Consider the following 21094-nt stretch of genomic DNA (forward strand, 5'->3'; position numbering starts at 1 on the left):
GGTTTTACACAGCTCCGCAAAAGATCTGATGCTGAATTTAGCATAGGATTACACAAAACCTCTCCTCTGAACCTCGCAAACCGAACCCCCCCATTCCTACAGACTCTGTGATTCCTCTCCTCCCCCTCACCAAAGAATGAGGTGTAGAAACTCTGTACAACCCACAGCTAGGGCACGGAGCCTAAGTTTAGTTCTACAGCAGAGCTCAACCAAACAGACATGTAACAACACTGCGACTGCTCAAGGAGTCTCTCTCAGTGGAGATGTTGCAAAAAAGAGGATGCACATGCGCGGTGTATTTATGTGTCCCTGTACATGCAAAGAGCTGTGGGACTGTCCTGTTGGATCCGGATGTCAGGAGGAGAAACCTGAGGGTCTAGGAGGAACTCTATAGACTTGGGAGGACCTGCTGGCTTCATGCAGACAGGAGCAGGGGTGCCAGCTATGTAGCATTAAGCTTGGAGGCAAAAAAGCAGCCCCCCCCCCCCCTTCTCTGATGGGGCTTGTGGAGATCCATCTCTTGGTTATATTAAGGTAGCCGTGCAAAAGCGAAGGGAGGGTTTGAGAGAAAGGGGGTCTGTTGGTGCCCTCGGAGTCTTATCCTGTGCTCAGTGTTGTTTTATTAATCTTGTGTTTCTGAGGCTGCAGTCCTCAAACCCTTCAGCTGTGAGTCTCATCTGCCCCCTTTGACCCTCAGACCACACCCCTCCATCCCCATCCTACTCCGTCAGTGCAAATAATCACACACACACACACACACACACACACACAACACACAAGCAGCCACACGTGCACACACACACAGAGCCCGCAAAATGTACCCCTGGTCTTCCTCTTTCAGTCCGACCAGAGAAGATTACTCTGCGTGGTTTCCCTCTACAGGAGGACGAAGGTGGGCTCCACCTGCAGAGCACATGCACAGGGATCCACGGCAAACGCCTCGGAGTACAACACGACACTGGACTGCCACTTAGCCCAGATTAGACGGTATGCACACCCAGGCAAGTGAAAACGCCACAAAATGGACGAGTAGACGACTCGCGAATGTCATCATGAAACTCTGGAGATGAAACGATAGAGGAGTAGAGACGCTAAAGTGCACTGGTGCACCATGGTAGATGAGAAGCCTCCATGTTCTCAATGAGGAGAGACAGAGAATTTACGCAACATGGCAGCACTGTGTTGTAATGCATCAACCCTACTGAGAGCAGCACTGTCACTACTACTCTTCATCATCAGCAGGAGCAAAACACCAGCCTTGCATTGTCTTTGGGGCAAAAAAAAAGTGCACGTGTGTGTGTGTGTGTGTTCGTGCACGCACATGTGCTGTGTTTGCGTGCATGTGTATGCATGTGTCCGCCTCCACAGCATCCATATTAAACAGTTTTGGAGGTGACTGTGCTTCCCTGGATGTCATGAATATAAGAGAAAGCATCCATCTTCGTGGAATACAATTTCACAGGTAGTGACAGTAAAACTGACTCTACCTTCTGACTGCAGACACACAGAGGAAGAGACGCAGGGTGGAGAGGGGAAAGAGAGAAACACAGACGCAGACAGACAACGCTGCCAGCCATCCTCTGCTTTTCAGAACACTGCTAGATTCTCCAGATGCATGATATATTAAACTTATAGGCTCCTACGTTCTCTACGGTTAAATTCCACTAAAGGCTAACCAGACTGATTGATTCGGCCTGATTCAACGCATGCTGCACATATTCAAGCTGCAGTTTCGGTGAAATGGGCCTAATGTCTGTTTCCAACTCATCAGAGAGACAGATATTAGGTCACTTTTCAAACTCCGTCCCAAGCCTAACGAGTGATTACTCTTTAACACGTGCAAAGTCCAATCTGTGCAGATATCTGAAAAACTTCTGAACCTGAAAAAATATATTGGTTGGAAAAAGAAAATCTTTCTTCATTTCAAATCCTGGGGCAGAGAAATTTGAACAATTGACCTCATTCTGAAAGGACGATTTCTAAGAGACAGAACCTGACATGACACAGCAGCACCTTTTTTCCCCAGTTAAATGGTTTTATACATAATGAACATACATGATCCACATTTCACATTTTTTCCGTGCGTGCCCTCGCTTCTAATTAATTACCTGATGAAGACACATACACGTCTTCATTTACAGCACTTTCACGTTAATGGTGTGAGAGTAGAATTGCAGGTGGGAATTTTCACAATTATACCTGCTTTATCAGAGAGTATAATTAATCTCATTAACTAATCAACGGGAACTCTTCCCGTTTTACAGGGGGGAAAAAAGTCACATTATTTAACACTCAGCTAATTACCTTAATCATGTATGAGATAATGAAGTAATTAGGGCAATTAAATCACAATTAACACCTAAAGAACAAGTGATTATTCCAGTCAGAGACAGTTGGAGGTCGAGGGGGGAAAGGCTCAAAATGTGTCATTACCTTGGAAAAACATTACAGGCCTGATAAAAAAGAAATAAGAAATAAAATTAAGTGAGGAGAATGGGGCTTGACTAATGGTAAATGACAGCTGTCTGAGAGGCCATCACTCTCTTTGGAGGATGGAGGGAAGATGCCCCTTTTGTCACAGCCAATCATTCCAGCCTTGAACATAAGCAGGGAAAACAATGTCAAATTCATGTAGAGAAAGAAAAAAAAAGTATCCAAGAGGAATGAAAAAAAAATTTTGAACCAAAAGAAACATGGTTCACATGTGAAAACAAGTGGAGCTGAGCCGACAAGCGGCAGAACCCAGATGCAGCGGTGATAGTAACTGGCTCCTGCCATCTGAGGATCGAACCAGGAGGAAACATTACAGTACACACCCCGCGCTCTTGTTTTCTGCTCTCTTTGCCGGCGTTCACAAGAAAAACACGGTTTTCCTCCTACCAAATTCCTGCGTGTCTTACAAAACATTTTGCCAGCGAGAAAAAGCAAAGTCCACGCACAGATGTGTTTTTGTCAAGTGTACACACTGTTCTCGTTTCTGTCTGCGCAGTCAGTTCACCTCGAAAGGATGTGCATGTAATTCACAGAAGTGCCGACATTTTACTCCCATGTTTTATTCCAGGGCTCTGTTTCTGTTTTGGCTTTCGTGCGTTAGTAGATGTCTTGAGCCTGAAATTATGGAGACAGTGATATCGCCTGTGTGGATATGTCTGTGTGTGTTATTCTCCATCTTGGTTGTGTGTCTCTTTCTGACCGGTGCGTTCGCTTCAGCAGCCATCTCCAGGACGCGCCACACGCTCCACGGACACGAGTTGATGAAAAACATGAGTGACAAGATTCATGGCTATCAGAGCAGCTGATGAAAATGGTAAGGCGAGAGGACGATTGGAAAAAAAATGAACCCCTTCTATGTTTTTTTTATTTCTATTCAAACAGGAGGCAGGAGATGAGGAATACAGATATGTCAGGAGACAGAGGAAAAGAGAATACAAAAATAAACACACAGGCCCCCTCCCGCTGTCCTCAAACCCCCAGTACCCCTCCTGTGTCTGGGGCAAAACAAGAACAAAAAGAAATGACTTTTTATCTCGGACACCAAGACGACAGCACACAACCAAATAATTCGAATGAATTGTAGGAATTGAAAAATAAAAACAATGATATTCAGAAAGTGAAATATAAAAGAATCTGCTAATTGCTAACATGTTGAATTATAATTACAATTGAGAATTTATAATTACAATTGAGAATGTATAATTACAATTGAGAATTCACATTACTGTAATCACTACGTAAACATATATAAAATAAATATAAAAGAATATAGAGGAAAAAGAAAATGAAGCACCTTAAAATAGAAAAACACAAGAGTAAATAAGATACAATAAACCGAGCCAATTTCTGCATGATAACAATACGAAAAACTAAAATAAAAAGGCATGTTTATATTTTATTTACATATTACAGGAATATTTCCAGCCTTTGTTGGAGTCGGTTGTGTTGGTGTTTTTCACTGCTGGGTACAGCACAGCAACGATTCCATCAAGCCTGACTCTGCGGACACGCCGGGGATTTAGTCAGATCGGGCTGTGACTTTGGCAGTTCGGCCAGTGCTAAAGCATAACAGCCTCTTTCACTTTCAGCTCCCTCAGCGGGGTCATATGATTCCTACCAGATGCATCCATACATAAAATACACCATTAGACCGAGCTTCAGTGGAAGTCCCCGAGTCGGGTTGGAAGAAATGGTTAATCATGTCAAAAATTTAGGAAAAAAAGCAGAAAAACAAAGATAATTTTAATTTATTAATTCAAACAGCATTTAAACTGTTTTTTTAAATTATTCAGTTTGCAGTTTAAATCTAATTACTCTAAGACATTTAAAAAGAAATTTAGGTTGAACAAATATATTTGAATTTTCTTACTATTTAATGTCGGGCATGTTTCAAAATTTTAGGCACACTATGTTACATAAAACAGTAAATATATATTCTTGGAGAATCTTGTTCTACACACATTGTGTTCTATATGCAACAGTATAGTGTATGAATGCTATGAAGACTTGAGATAACGGGACGTTTTATTTCAACATCGGAAAAGAATAAAAATGACACACGTCACAACACCTGTGCTGCAGCCGGCTGAATTGGTGCTTCAGCACGGGGCGAGGGGCGAGGGGCTCCAGGGACGGAGGGAGGAAATGGCTGCTATGTTTGTTTGAGAGGAGGTTAGCAGCAGGGCACGCTGGATTCTGCTGTGGCCCAGATTTTCTCCAATCCCTTTTGTCCGTTCACTCCATGTTTGAGTGGCTTTATAGAGAAATTGCTTTTATTGTGTCCACTCAGGAAAACCAAAAGCAAAAACACCTCCAGCATTCAGTCTGAAGACAATGCTCACAAAAGCATTGAGGAAATGACTTACCAACCAGGAGCAGCGCACAAGCAACGTGCTGCGGATTTGCTCAGCTGTTCTAAATGACACGGTACTGTTAATGAATCCCTCGCCACATGTTGCTCCTTCAAAGAAAACTTTATCAGCGCGTGATGCACCTCCCCCGATATGAGTTTCTGGATGTAGAATAAGACCACAGGTTAATTTGAAAATCTCAAACTTCACATTTTGTCTGGAGAGGCCATAGAGGAAACACGAGCTCCCTGCTCTGATCCGGAGGCGGACAGGTGCACAGCCCGGGTCAGAGGTAATATAGTGACAGTGCACATATTTAACTACACAGTGGCAATATCCCTCAGTGCCTTCCTGACCCACTGTTTGAAGAGGGGTCGCCCGCAGGTGAAGTCGGTCGGCGCTCACGCACATACACAGGCCCTGTAGTTCCTTCTCAAGGTCAATAAGGCAGCGCGGCTTATTGACCTTGAGTCAGAGCCAGAGAGACACTCATGTGTTACATGTGTCCACGGAACAGAACTGCACCGTGAACGAGACAAGACCAAAGAACTTAAGCAACATCAGCAGGTTATTTGTGTGATTTTATAAAAATATCAAATATATATACTTATCAGGGATGTTCATTTTTACCTCATGTGAAAATAATCTTGTGTGTGTTTCTTAAGGTCAGTAAGAGGTCACTACATTTTTAACACATGCATGAGATATGAATATTTATTTAAGAATTTATCCCCCACATCTAACTACAGCATATCTAACCATATATTTCCCCCACACATAAATGCTTTTTTACTAAATATGAAGGACAATAGCACAGGTAAAATAATAATAAAAACATCAAACATTCGTGTCCATCAGCATTTCACTTGCAGGTTCCATTAGTTTTAAAAAAACCTTTCTGATTTCTCTCAGGTCAGAATCCACCAAAAACATTTTGCAGAAAATAAAAGGCTGAGCACTGCAGATGAAGCCATATTCACTGAGTGATTCTTTAAATTCACAGAAAGCTTAAAAACACCAAGGGAGAGGAAGAAAAGGAAGAGAGGACCAGAAACATCTCTGAAGCATTACATTTTGCAAATTGTGAAATCGTTGCGAGATCTAGGTTCAGAGACACATGCACACGAAATAGGTGCATAAAACTGAAGCATTACCATTCACATAATTATACACAAAGTTTCCTTCTCTTGGATGAGCAATTTCAATGGCTCCTCTTCCATGCCAGGAGCATTTGTGAACATAAATGATAACACAGGCTTTCACAATTTCTGTGCACTTCCTTGTTTTCTGGCTTGAAGAAAACCACAAAGCCCTGCATCTGTATGTGTTAAATGAAGTGTGCACCAACCTCATGAGTGTATGTGCACGTGAGTATGGGTGTGTATGGGTGCGTGCATGTGCATGCTCACTCACACATGTTTGAATATGAGCTGAGGAAGTGACAGACTAAAGCTGCATGATGCGGGAGGGCACAATATGGTGGGGGGGGAGGTTATTTCCACAATCCCATATATTTTTTGTTGGAGTGTCCTGACGCCATTTCATCACGGAGCCCGAGAGGACAGCCCAAGAGAGATGCAAGATGCAGAAGGATAGCAACCGCACCACAAAATGAAATGAGAAATCAGAGAGGTGCAGAGAGAATAGAGAATGGAGAATGAAGAATGACGACGGGATGGGAGGAGAGGATGGGAACTTGACAAGAGAAAAAGAAAATGATACAGGAGTGCTCTCCTATTAATGCCAGTCCGCCAGTCAATGAATGTTTAAAAAAAAAAGTCAGTGGTGTTGTAGGCAGTCATCAGCGTGTCCCCATGTCCTTTTCAGAAAGGACATGAACACACGTTGGAAGGTTAGATCAACACTTCGCCGCTTCAACAACAACAAGAGAGACATCTCAACCCTAATAATTTGCAATTCACTGACTCTCTGATGTTCCTGTTCCAAAAAAATCAGACCAGAAACAATTCACGGCTAGTTGGCCAGTAGTTGTTACTGTAATTTTGAGTTGATATTGTCATGTGCATCTTTTAATGTCTGTCTGAAGGATGTCAGGGTAAAGATGTCAACAGAGCATAGGGTTATCCTTGGGCTTCCCATGTCAGGCGATACAAATTCATTTCATATTCATCAGAATGGTTGTTCTCTGCAGGGGGTTCATGGCGCTACCTATCCCACTCCCCCTTTTCTCTTTGATTTGGCTCATTTGAGCAGTGCGGTCCCCGGCAGCTTGTTAGAACTGCCACCTCGGTGACTCTGCCCCCTGGATGGATGGGGAGGGGGGGTAGGGGCGACGGGGGGGAGATGGCAGAGATGGAAGGGGTGCTCAGAGGGGTGTTGAGGGGGGGTGCGGGATGATAGGTTAGGGAGGCCTACCCCAGAGCGCTTTCTCAAGTCATGGGTGAGCAAGCAAGGCTCAGTGAGTGGAAACCGAGGAAACCTGAACAAGCCACACCATCTACTGGCCAGGCAGGAGTACTGCTGTCTGCTGAGGGGAAAGTGAGAGAGAGAGGGAGAGCTATCCCTTCACAAAAAAAGGTCAATAACAGTCCCTCAGTCTATTTTAAAACTACTTTCACTGTGTCCACATCTTCTAAAACATTATAATACTGAACCCTTGACAGATTAAATGGCTTCACTTTTCCTCCACTTTCATCATAATTACCAGAAAATCTATTATTAAGCAACTTCACTGCATTTTACCGGAGAACCTATAAAGTGACAGATGCAAAACAATCTCAAAATCAAACAAAGAGGGAGCCGTTCATTTTTTATTGTTACTGACAGGGTGCAAAAATGATCCCTTTAGGTCAAAGGGACAAGAGACATAACTGCCTAAATTACCCATAATGGCTCACACATGTAGCCAGCGTCCCCTTTTGCTTCAATAAATTTCAAATGCCCAAATGCATACCTTTATTAGACACGGGCGAGAGTGACTTATGCATTACCGCTGTACCTGCCGAACACGGGCGACCTAGGACAAAATGAATTCATAAAAGTGGAATCATTGTTCTTCAACCTTTCCATTTTCCAAGGTCGTGTTCATTTATCACAGCGGGGTGTGCAGTGGAGACTGGACAAAGGCTTGAATGTATAATGGCAGGTATAGGATAAACAGTATAGGGTGTGGGGGGGTGCGGGGCACAACATACTCAGCATCAAGACTTGGCCTGATTAGATGTCCAGACATGCCATAACCTTGGGGATCTGCCAGCAGGAAGAAAAGGAGCAAAGAGGAGGGGGTGGATCTGGGAGGGTTAAATGCAGAAAGACAGAGTACAGACAGAAACACGCTCAGAGAAGCAGAAAGTAAATGCATAGAGAAAACCTATTCAGAAAACATTTTCATTTTCTCCCATCTGCACATATATAAAATATCGTTTGTGCCATTACTGAACCCCGAAACCCCCTTCCATCCTGCCTCTCTTCACCACATGAAAAAAATAAATCTAATTTTCCCATCCCTGCCACAGAACAGCCCCCCAACCACACACACACACACACACACACACACTCACTCAGGCACACCCCCAGTGGCCCCACCCACCACCACCGCTCTGAGCCCACTTTCAGGCTCCCCCAGCCCCTCCCGTCCCCGCTCCCATAGTGATGCACCATTTCTTTCTCTAAGCAAGGCTCCATTTTGTAATAAGTTCTGATCAGTGTTATAACCAATTTGCATTCAATCCTGAGAAAATGGTGGAAAAGCCTTGGTGGAGGCTGAGGACAGAGGAGCAGGGAGAAACACGGGGGAGTAAAAGTGAATTATCAAATATCCTGCAGGGATTAGTGGGAATTTATAGAAGTGTAATGTTGGAAGTTTCAAATGGATGCATGCGGTACATGGTTTTCATGTTCATGGTTAAATGGTCAAAACATTTTAAAAAATATAAAAAAAACTTGATCTTGCAAAGTAGCTTTCTACAGTTGACAAGTATAATATGAATATACTGACATTCTCACCAGGCGGAGAGGTACGGAGGATATTGTTTGCCTTCACTGCCGCTCAGATAAATGAGTAAGGGTAATATAAACTTCAGACAACCCCTTACCCTGAGGGCAGGGAGACAAAAACACATTGTCACTGAGGTTATGTGATTTGCAGATTACAAAACAGATATAACACATCTCATACTGGGTGAAATCATTTCCAGTGCTAAAAGGCCCCAGGTTTTAATTTAACGTATTTAACATACTAATGCAAAGGAAATAAGTGGTAAACACAAACAGAATCATCATTAACGAGCACCTTTCACTTTTAACGTGACCTCTGCAACAATATTTATTCATGGTCAAATAAAAATAAACATAAAAATCGGAGATGGGTATATTCCACAGTCAATCGTCTCACACAGAGAATGACATTAGCTGCTGATACACACTGTGGCAGACGAGACACGTGACCGTCCGTGGATATGGGGAAGATAAAGTGTGACCACAATGGAAAACAATGTGACACTATTACTAAATTACACTCAAACAGGCCGTCGCTGTGTACCCCTGCATGACTTACAGGAACAACATCCAAACTGTTTTATCTGGCTGCAAACTGATAACATCAACCACCGTAAGCAAAGAAAGGGTTACTGTTTTTATATGTGTTTTTCAGCAAGAGAGGATGTGAAAGCATGAATAATATATCAACCAAAAAAAGAGCTAATCCAGCTGTGCAAATCACTTTTTTCCTCCACGGCCTATAGGACCGGATCTCCACACATGTGAACAGGAAGTGGAAGCGAGGGCAGAGCTTCCTAAGGTCCATAGCCGGCCTTGACCCGGGTGCCAACGGACAGCTTTTTTTAGGAGGAATGTTAATGGGTGGTTAAAATCGCGTTGAGGGTTGTGGAGATAGCCGAGTTAATTACAACATCGCTGAAGATATATATATTTTTTTTTTCTTCCTGAATCTGAATAAGTTTTTCATTAATGGTGTCACAGAGATCAGCAGTTATCAGTACCTCGGGGGGGACGGCAGGGTGGGGGAAAACAATCACTGATTCTTTCACACAATTTCACCATCTAATTTCCGACCGTGCATTTTGGAACAAAATTAATTTCCTTGGCTATCTAATAAATCAGAAACAAGTGATTGCTGTTGGTCCCAATCCGGGCAGGCACAATGAGATCTGCTCTGCTCGGATCTGGCAGGATGACTCGCGTGTCCCTGCTGAAGCTGCACACACGCGTCACGCACGCTGGGCTGGAAGTCTTGCGTGGGATCTCCCTCCTTAAGCCACGTCCTCACCATCACACTCACTCTGGCTCATTCGCACAAAGACACTCGAGCTTTAGAAACAAAAGTTAAGGCGAGGACTCCACTGTATCGACTAATTGATTCTGGAGTTATCCTCCATCGTCCCACTACTTGCTCATTAGTGGAGGCCTTCTATGATCCTCCTTATCAATCTCATTGGTTTGCGGTTAAATTGCCCTCTCTGCATGCTCAGAGGTGCACCGTATTAGGGTTATATTATTCCACTCTATATGATCCCCTGTATGCTACATTATACATGCAGCATCTTGTAAGATTCAATGCATGTTTTCCGCATGGCTTCCCTCTGAAACAACTGGGGGGTTTTGAAGATCAGCTATATGCTAAAATGCCTCGGGCTATCTTCGCAAGGTTACAGAGCATTAAGAGTCGGAATGCACACCCAGGGAGACGAGGGGGTGAACCCCACACACACACACACACACACACACACACACACACACACCACCACAGTCTAGATCTCGGCTCTAGGGGCAGTCCCTGGGTAGAGCCTTCACCGACGTTGCGGGCAGGGCGGAGTGGGTAGGATGGGTTAAACGATGGTGTTGTAAAACATTGATCTGCCTCAGATCGAGCGTTAGATAGGTTGAACCTCATCGCCTGCCATTACAGAATTACCCTAACTGCTGCTATAATGTGGCTGAGCATAGACGCCGTGCACAGTCCCTATCCGCCGTCCTATTGATTTTCACACCCTGAGACAGTGCGCTCCCGAAGGGCAGTAAACTACAGGGCGTTTTACAGGGAATTACACCTGCACCGGAAACTTTACAGGGATACGGGTGTCACAGACCACTCCCACCCTCGTCTGCAGACTGCTGTGACCTGGACATGGGGAGCCCCATTCAGTCCTCTCAGTCAAACACTAGAGCACTCACGCCACCACATAAATAGGGGTGTCCTCCAGCACCAAACATTGACATTCATGGGAAAACAGCTCTATAAGAGACATTTTTAGACTATTTATATTGTGTTTTACTTTTTATTGGACTACTGGCTGTGGAGGGGCAGGAAACACTGTAAAAGACAAAGGAGGGAGGCAAAGCGACTCAAGTCATTGGCTGGATTTCATTCAAGTGCATTTCAGTAACAGAATGCTGATCCTACAGAAATTCAAACTCCTATTAAAAGCATTTAACGTGACAAAAATATACAGAGCACAAGGTCGGGATTGATGGTGCCAGAAAATGTCAAAGGTAATATCATGAGAAAATAACAATAAACAATAATAATAATAAAAAAGAAAATTTTGGGAAAGTAAATCATCCTTATCAATATGTTTATGATAAACATAAATAATCACATTCACAAAGCATATGTGTGTGAGCTGTGGGTGAGGCTTTCCATAAACGCCTTCTTTGTGAATGTGTTGTTCATAGTTTTTCAGTGTCTGTTTAAGAACATTCATGAGCTCAGAAATATAATTTAAGTTAAAAGTCGGTGTCAGGCAGGAGCCTCGAGGACAGAGGTTAACGTAGCGGAAGTTAACACTCGGTGGAGGATTCAGCACGAAGCACAAATTCTCCCATAAATGCCCGAAACACGACCGAAATGGCAGCTTGACAAAAACGATGGGGTTTTCATATATACGTGTGTCATGATGTTGATAATTCAAAAGGAACTAAGCAGGCTGTTATCCATCTCCGTGTTCAGAAGATAAGCAATAGATGGGCAAGATATGATGCGAGGGGTGTATCTCTATACTGGTGCTGGAAGGAATCAAGGGAGGAATTGTAGACTAATAAAACTTCCTTAACTCTGCAACACCTGGATATATATGGTTTCTTTTCATTTCTTCTCCAGCTCCACTCACTCCTAGTAAAACTAGCTCTCAACACCAGCACTCACTGACCTCAGGATAGCCCTGCAGACATGAAAGACCCTTTATCTGTTCCAGGTGTGGGCTGACTCACGCTGAGTGTGTGCATGTGTGCGTGTGCGTGTGTGTGTGTGTGAGAAAGAAAGAAAGTGAGAGAGATACAGATGTTTATGTAGAGAAACAGATTCAAGATCCACAAGCAATTCGCTAAACTAAAACAGGAGAGCAACACAAACACATTGCACATCGACTTCATAACATGTGAAAGCAATAGGACGGGCTCGCACACAGGCCCCGGCTCAGACCTGGTATCATGTATCCAGACACAGATGCATCTATGGTCTCAGCTGTGTGTGTGTGTGTGTGTGTGTGTGTGTGTGTGTGTGTGTGTGTGTGTGTGTGTGTGTGTGTGTGTGTGTGTGTGTGTGTGTGTGTGTGTGTGTGTGTGTGTGTGTGTGTATCTACATAGAGTTGAGACTGATTGTAAAAGACTGCGTCTCTGTTGACTTGTGATCGGGTTTGGTTCCTTCATGTCTCCCATGTGATTTCAACAATGAAAGTATAACACAAATTGGAATATAACCCGACAAGATGACTGCCAACGGCTCCATCACCTTGTGCATAACATTTGAAATATTGGTATTTTGCATAGGCAGATAAGTTTGAAGTGTGTTGTTATAAATACATTAGTGTAAATTTGTTGTCCTGATCGGATCCCAGTCTGTCCTCGATGGAAGTGTCCAAGTGAGAATGATTTATCGGACACGCTCACAACAGAATAAGCCCCGCTCTGATAAACACAAACATGCAACAGTGATGCTGAGCGGCATGCTGCACGCGAGTGACCCCCCCCAGCCTCTCCCTCTCACCCTGTCTGGTTTCAGGTTAAACTTGACCCCTCACACTTGACCTCTGGGGCTTTGGCTCTGTGCTGGTGGAGCAGAGAGAGGCAAGGGCACAGCTGTGAGGGAGGGTCCACAGCAGGACAAACTCCCCTCTGACAAAGGCAGAAATTCAATTGGAGCATATTAGTGTCCAAGTAGTTGAATATCACTCATTCTGGCTAACTGAAAACATCTTTTCTTCTGCGCTCAAGGCAGCTTCCATTAACCTCTAAAACAGTGGGAGGGCTGGGGTTGGGCGGGTCACACAGAATAGCTCTCAGCTTCAACTTTGCCAGCACTTCTCCACCGCGCTCTATTTTTAACCTCTGATACATATTGCCGTGGTCATTATTTTCAATGTTTCTGTCCTGCACTGTCAAACGCCTTGCAGTTTTGATGTATGAACGGTGGTCCATCACTTACATTGTTCCCCAGGACAACCAATGAGTGTGTGGTTCCCTGCAGTGGGCCAGACAGAGACAGATAGATGGGCCTGGCTCAGGCCATAGGTACCAGGGGACACTTCTCAGGACAGCTAACAAATAGGAGTGAGAGGAAAGGGATGAAGCTGAATAAAAGCTGATACTCCACAGAGCTGCTCAACCCATAACTGTCACCTCTGCAGATTGAACAGCCATCCTAAATGAAGATAAACCATCGATCCGCAGAGTAATATCTGGTGTTTGGTAAGTCTACAATGAGAGGAGGGGATGCCAGAGAAAATGCTCTCTTGCTATTTGAATAAATGATCTCGATAGCGACATGTAGACTTTACAAACACGGAACAGCAAAGCGTTTAGGAGCGGGATCCAACTTCTCTCTAGGAGCTGCTTTCCAACAAATTAAAAACAAGAGGAAAATCATGCTGAAATTGGGTCCCATCTCGCTGCAACAACCGTCCACCCCCACGCCTTCTCCCCCCTGCCATCCCCAATGTCTCTTTTCTACACAATCTGTGTCAGAAGAAGCAGCAAGGAACGGTTTGTGAGAAACACTTATCTAGCACAGCGGCAGAGCCCTGTTCCTACACCCTTTATCTCACCAGGAGATGGAATTCAATATACAAAAACCCCATCATGCAGCAGCATCACGCCTGTGCTTGGGATAAGGGCAGGGTTGCAAGGTAATTGGTTGGTGGTGGACGTACACAAGGTTTGAGACTACCCGTGGAGGAGTGGAGATTACAGGAAGGGGTGGAGGGACTGGGTAACTGGGAGTCAGTAGGGGGGGAGGAGGGAGTGAGGGAGTGAGGGGTTCTTGACAATCTTCCTCCACATCCCCCCTTCTCCTCCATCCACCCATCACTACCCCGCCTGCTCATGTAATCTGCAGCCCCATAAAATGTACATGCGAGCTGGTGTGTTGGTGTGTGTTTTTTGGCTCGAGCACGAATAACAAAAGCATGTCAAGTTTATTTGTGTAGCCCCTATGTCACGATGCACCCCACAAACCGCCTTTCAAAAAAGGAAAAATGACACTACTTGGTTTCTATTATACAAGTTTGCATTTTGCATCCCCTGTGCAAATTAATTAAGAAAATCCCTCACTTCCATGACATTTAAATTAAAATTAAAGCAGATACTGTCATCGCAAGAACTGAATATTATTATGTGGCAAAAATAATTTCTTTCCTGAGTGATAATGTAAAAGGGGATTGGAGGCGGATGATCCTGCACGTGCAGTAAGAACAGCGAGGAGTGGGAGCACACAGGAAATCCACCGGCACACCATTTCCCGTTTCCCAGCGACTCCCAAAGATAACAGGCGCAGAAGAGGGCGAGATAAAGGGACATGTGAGAGAAAGAGAAAGAAAAAGTCATTTCTCTGATTTATTTATGATGCAATGAAGGTATGCTGAACGCATCAGAACATGCAGCAGTGGTCATACTGTCAGGGAAGATGAAGTGTCTTCATAGTCGACTGAGCGAACGAGCGAGGGAAAGAAAGAGGGAGAGAGAGAAAATTAGAGGGAGAGAGAGGAGGGTGGCTATACTGCAGAAGGGTGTTAACCATCTCATCTCTACCGCACCACCGCACTCGCCACAAAATGGCTACTTCGTTCCTTCTGACGGCCGACACCAGGAGGGGGGCCATCTGAACCGCCGCTATCTCATCTCCCACCTCCGTAACCTATTCTTCAACCTCAACTATTTCTCATATTTATGGAGCGGATTCATACAGTACACTGCTGAGTGGCTTTTTACCTGCCCCTCTTTGTACCAAATTAAATCTGTTAAATCATCCTTTTTAAAGCTCGGTTCAATGTTCTGGTAAATATAATTTGTCCATGTGGCTGCAGAGCAAGATTGCCATGTGCAGATCTTGTCCTACTGTATCGAGAACAAAACAATTAGGTGACGAAAGACTGAGAGCAGAGTCTGTTACTATGCTGCCGAATGTGAAAACCTAGGAAGACGGCATCAAAATACCAGAATACATTGGTTTTTATACTACAATGAAAAATGCTTTAAACCTGCACACAATAGCATTAATATGGAGGAAACGCCGGTGCAGGTAACGATTGTGCCGCTGTCTAACACACAGGACACAAGCTCATGTCCAGGGCAACATCCCCCTCTGCAGGCAAAGAGAACACAATCACTCTCCACAGAAGAAGAAAAAAAAAACTGTTTTACAAACTAAGATGGAGCCTTGGAGGCCATTTCATTCATTACATTCAATTTATTTCACTTTTTTTTTTTCTATTTACATTTGAGGGCCACTTTAAAAAGGCCAGTGGAAAAAAAAGAAGGATGTCGCTTGGACAAGAAAAGGAAAGTCAATAATTCATGTTGTCAAGGGGTGTAGATGACTGCTCAGTAAGAAAAGTGTACACATGCAGCAACCCTCAGCCCACAGTGGTTACATAAGTAGAAGGACTACTTCTAAAACGTTAGTGAATAGCAGGAGAAACATAAACTTTTTTCCTATATTACCTTCGTCCCATCTCTTCTTACTTTATAATCATACGACGAGAGCAATTCCCAGTCGAAATCGCCTTGACAACTATAACTATGCTCCCTCCTGCTTGCACTGACCCAAAGATTTATTAGCAGTTTTTAACTCGGCATGCATATGAAAAATTGTTATTTTATATGATTGAATGGGTCACAGTTGCACTAAATTAGAAAATGTACAGTCAAAAGACAAAATTTGCTGTGCTTTTTTTAATACTGCCTGCATTCCACATAGATATGAATACACTGGAACCGAGAATGAATGCACTTCCATATTTTCAGGCCGGCTCTGGAGCTTCACCTTGTAAGTGATAAGAATTGGATGTCTGCAGCCACGACTCAAATAAGCAGCATGTTCATCTTAACACTGCAAAAAAGGGAGGTTAGAAATGGCGAGAGGAGCCGATCTGTGTGGTGGCATGTCCCGAAATGGAGTGTCTCAGGATTAATATCTATCTCAAGAGAACCTCTGCTGCTTTTCGCCACTGATAATATTTTTAAATGACTGTCAGTCCAAAGTGAGAGTTAAATTTATCGGTTAATTTCAAAGTCATGAAGTCGTGGCTGAAGATAATTTACAAGTACTCATCAATGGCACGGCAAATATAATTATTCTCTCCTAAAACACATTTAGTTGAAAAGTTGAGGATTGTTACAGCTTTTAAATACAGTAAATGCTTTATTTTGTATTTAACCTAACATAATTTTACATACTTTTACTACACTTAATATTTGTACTACATATCTGTGTTAAGGCCTAATTTCTTTCGTCAAAAGTGAAGAGATCATTTAAGAAATATAGATTTGATCACTGTATGATATCAACCAATTCTATCAGAATAAGCAGATCAATATTTCAACATTATCATTCTGCTCAGAAAATTAAAACCATATAAGCCTGATAAAAAAATATATCTCTTGTGCTTATGTGGTAGCATTTTTGCTACGATTTATCCGGCGATTGACCGAGCACTTTTCCCTCTGTGTTATGGAAGACTTTGCTGCTGAGCCTTTGAATCAACTGATGCTTTAGCACAAGCTCCCAACTCCAAGGTTATTTCTTCAGGATTTCCGCTAAGTTCTTTAAAGAAGAGCTTGCATTTGGAATACATATTATACATAAAAACTCAGTCAAATAAACTAACAAAAGTTAGGGGATAAGGGGCATCAAAGCATTCCTGGGCTGGCTCGAACCACATGATGAGCCTTGTGTCTTTGTGAGCAGAAGCTCGTAGATGTTCAGCACATTTCAGAGCCGGGCTTTAGATTCTTTCGGCAGATTATCTTTTGGTCTTTGAAGCCCAGAACCCACCTGCTTCAATCCCAACAGCGTTACTCCTCCGGTTTCCAGACCGTGGTTCCATTGGTCAACATAAACAGCACCTATGAGCCGTACCCTCGGGGGAATTCCTGTTTATTACTGACCAAAGTCTGTGCAGAAGCTCGGCACAGATCTTCAAAGAAGCGCTGGCAAATATGCCCCCCTATGAAATATGAACCATTTGGGAGAGTTGCTAGAAATCTAAAATGATTCTGTGTGTATGGATGAGTCAACTTGTATCCTTGATATAGTGCCAAGAATTATAATTTAATTTCCCATCTCAACCAAATTAATGCCGTGACAGATGACACTCACAAAAGTGTTTTGATTGAATATGATTTCAAAAACTAAACAAGTCTCTGCAAAGATCAGATCAACTTTATAAATACTGCAGTGAATAAAACCTTCACCCCATGTTAGTAAATGCAGAATACACATATATACTAAAAGATAAAATGTGCAGCACTTGACACAGAGATAAATACACTTTTATAGTTTAGGCCATCCTTTGATAGAGGTTTCAAAACAATCAGTAAGTTTTAAAAAAACATTTGCACACACCTGCAATACACAGTTTTTCTGTCGGGTCGGGGTCAGGGTGAACAAAACACAAACACGAAATAAGTAGCGGTTACGTCACTCACAAGCATAATGGCAACTGAAAAGTAGATGTGGAATGTCGCACTTTCCAACAGAGAAATCTCGAGTGTCAGCGAACTTTTAAACGTGCTAAATGAAATGAGTTGAGAGGTCAAATGCTCGGAAGAGTTTGGGTTCCCAAAAATCAGCTTTAACAAGAAGCTTTCACGACGTTAGATGGGAGAGAGTTTTGTGCTGAGCGAGCTCAGAGGCAAGAAGCTGAAGACTCGCTCAGAAGGAGAAGTTGTGAAGGAGCCTCGGTGCCATTGCAAAGCTGCTTGAACCAAAAAGAGTAAAATTGTTGAGTGTGTCTTGAACCATCGCAGAGTGGATTACTGATATTGCAGATGTAGAAAGAAGATATTGAAAAAAACTGATGGACAACGTGTAGCGTTTTCTGTTTTCCTCTGTGGTCGTAACAAATAGCACCCAACTTGCCATTTTTGTGCGTGTGAATACTGCCGAGTTTCATATGAGGAAGGAATTCCTGTCTATGTAAGCGATAGATGACTTTGCATTACTAAAGATGCAGATTTTTTTTTCAGCATTATGTTTTGGCAAAAAACTGCTGCGAGTAGCATCATCACCACTACCACCTGATATCAGACGCCTCACCTTGTGAGAAACAGCTCCAGCTGTCGCATTAGAGAGGTTAGTGTGATACGCTCAATAATTTAGTATGGACCTCGAAGAATGTTATAAAAATTGAAATTTCCCTTGATCAGGAGAGAGTTCCTCACCCCTGACTTGAGTTATATGGAAACCTATTTCAAAGACAGAAGAAATGCACAAAAGAGAGTTTAAGAAAAGGAAGCCATGTTTTCACAATGGCTGAACCAGAGCAAAACGCCAGTGGAGGCAGAGGGAAGGGCAACTTAAGAAAGCAGGAGTTAGCAGGTAGACGCCTGGATGAAAAGGGGTTACCTTGCATGCTACCTTCAAGGTGGGATGAATAAAATATGGACTAGCAATGGACACAGAGATGTGTTATCAATATTTTAATACTTTCACCTCTAATTTTATACTCCTCTTCCAGATTGACATCAATGTCCCAAAATATGCTTAAGCTTTTTTACTTAGCAAAAAGCCGACTACACAGACTCGCACACACAACTCTAGAATTGCCATATTTAGAGACGTTGGAGAAGCTTTGTCACACTAGAGCTTAGAGATCCCGTCTTTGGGGTTGAGTTCGATAGTAATACAGTACAGGTATTTACAAGTGGTAATCAATTTAATTTAGAATGAGTTACCATAAAGGGGCGATAAAAAAAAGTATTTGTCAGTACTTACAGTATATCTGGGAGGGAGGGGGGGTGGATGGATGGATGAGTGGAGGGATGGACGGACGGATGAGTGGAGTGTCTCAGCATCCGAATCGTCTGATGCAAATGAATGTCAACAATTAGGCTAAACTAAATGCACTCAAACTTAATTCTCTTTAACTTTTGTGCTGAAGCGCTCCGGGTTCAAACTCTGGAGGCAAATGAGATACATTCCTCTGCCAGGCTTTGTGTGTAAATCCTTTTGTCGTCTTCTCATAAAGTGTCACTGCCCTGATTACCCTGCAGTGCGGCAGAGAAGCAAATGGGTGAGCAGCAGCGGGAGGGAGCTGGGTTGTGGGGGGTATGGGAATGAGATGCTCACTGACCCTGCCACCATCACAAACCACCAGTCTGATCTAATATCCTCACTGGCGGAATGAGCGGGTGGCTTGATGCATATCAGCCCTGTTGCAGACCTTGTTTCAGCCTCGGCAACTCTACAACCCAAATACAGGGGGTTGACGGGTATAGCTTGTTGGTATAGGTTGAGGTCTCTGCCCTGACTGGGTGGAAAATAACAATAAAATAAAACAAACAACCTAAAACAAGCTATACGCACACTTTACTCTCGGAGCATAGTCCCCTGCATTTGTTAAATTCATATGATTCTGCATTGGATGGCACAACTTGTTAACAAATCAATATTCCAGAGTCTTGTCATTTATTCACACAGGCGATCTAGTTGGATAATAATGACTGTGCAGACGTCCAGAGACAGTGCTGTGGGAAAAGACCATTAGGCACTGCAGAGACCAGAGAGCAGAGAAAGGGACTCTAATTGAGAGGATGATTATTTGTCTGTAGCGCAGTCACCTCGAATGTCACAAAGCTTTTCTCTGCAACGAGGCCTGTCAGTCAGATTTGTGTCCATGCGCCATTTTCTAAAGCGTCCCACAAGTCAAGTGCTCAGCTTCAATCAACCAAGGACGGAGATGAACTTAATTTGTGTAATGCAGGACAGTTCTGGAAAGTTAGTTTCATGCACAACCCTTCCTCTCAACTCCACATGCCAGCGCTGAGTTGTGTACGTACTGAGTAATGGATTTGTTCAACCAAGTCACAAAAGGCTCCAGCGCCACAGACAGGCCTCCGCCCTGCCATTCAGGAATCAGCAAAACGGACAGTAGCACCAGGGACCGGATACATCCCATGTCTGCTCAGATTAAATGAGAGGCTGACGATGTTAATTAGGCAGAGTAAATTTACATCAGCAAATTATGTAAGCAGCTAGAAGACTAACAAAGCGTGATACCAGTTAAGTCACAGCTTGGCAAGCGCTGCCCTGCCACTTCATGCTGATGTGGCCATGGTCGATCAAGCAGAGAAGCCTCAAATGCCAATTAGACATGAGTGGGTAATTGTGTCAGGGGGGGCTGGTGGCACAAGGGACTTTGTTACAATGGCCTGAGGCGCTCAGTGTTTCCATCCTTCTCCAACATAGCAAGTGACACATCTGAGTTCACGGATAGGAAAGTGCCTCTCTGTCTCTCTCACACACACACGCACGCACACACACGCGCACACACAAAGAATGACTGTCTTTTGAAGAAGAGACCATTAAGAGGAGGAAATTCAGCAGACAGTAATAAGCCTACATTTTTAAGAGTTTTTGCAAAAGGATTTTTGATACGCATTTATGAAAATGAAAACACCGGCGGTAGACAGTGCCACTTAACAAATAAAATTCCACAAAACACTGCATACAAATGTATAATAGGTTAGTGGGCCTCATTCAGCAATATCTTCTTAAGAATTTCCTTAAATTTGTTCTTTAAAAGTTTTCTGAAGAAAGTGTAAGTCAGATTCATGACACATTCTTAAACTGCAGAATTGTTTGCATCTGTGTTCTTATATTGATGAAAGCCATGTCTTTGTAAGGTGAAAGCGTGAGTCAGTTTCGACCTGAGCCATCGGGACCAGACATGTTGGGCCAGGTTCAGACACAATGTTTTGAATAATACTTGGGTTCAGGTCCCGCTCGGTGCACAGACCTGGGTGCAGTGCGCTTCGTGTGGTGGGGTTGCATCTCC

Source organism: Hippoglossus stenolepis, chromosome 1 (genome assembly GCF_022539355.2).
Source record: "Hippoglossus stenolepis isolate QCI-W04-F060 chromosome 1, HSTE1.2, whole genome shotgun sequence".
NCBI classification, from domain to species: Eukaryota; Metazoa; Chordata; class Actinopteri; order Pleuronectiformes; family Pleuronectidae; genus Hippoglossus; species Hippoglossus stenolepis.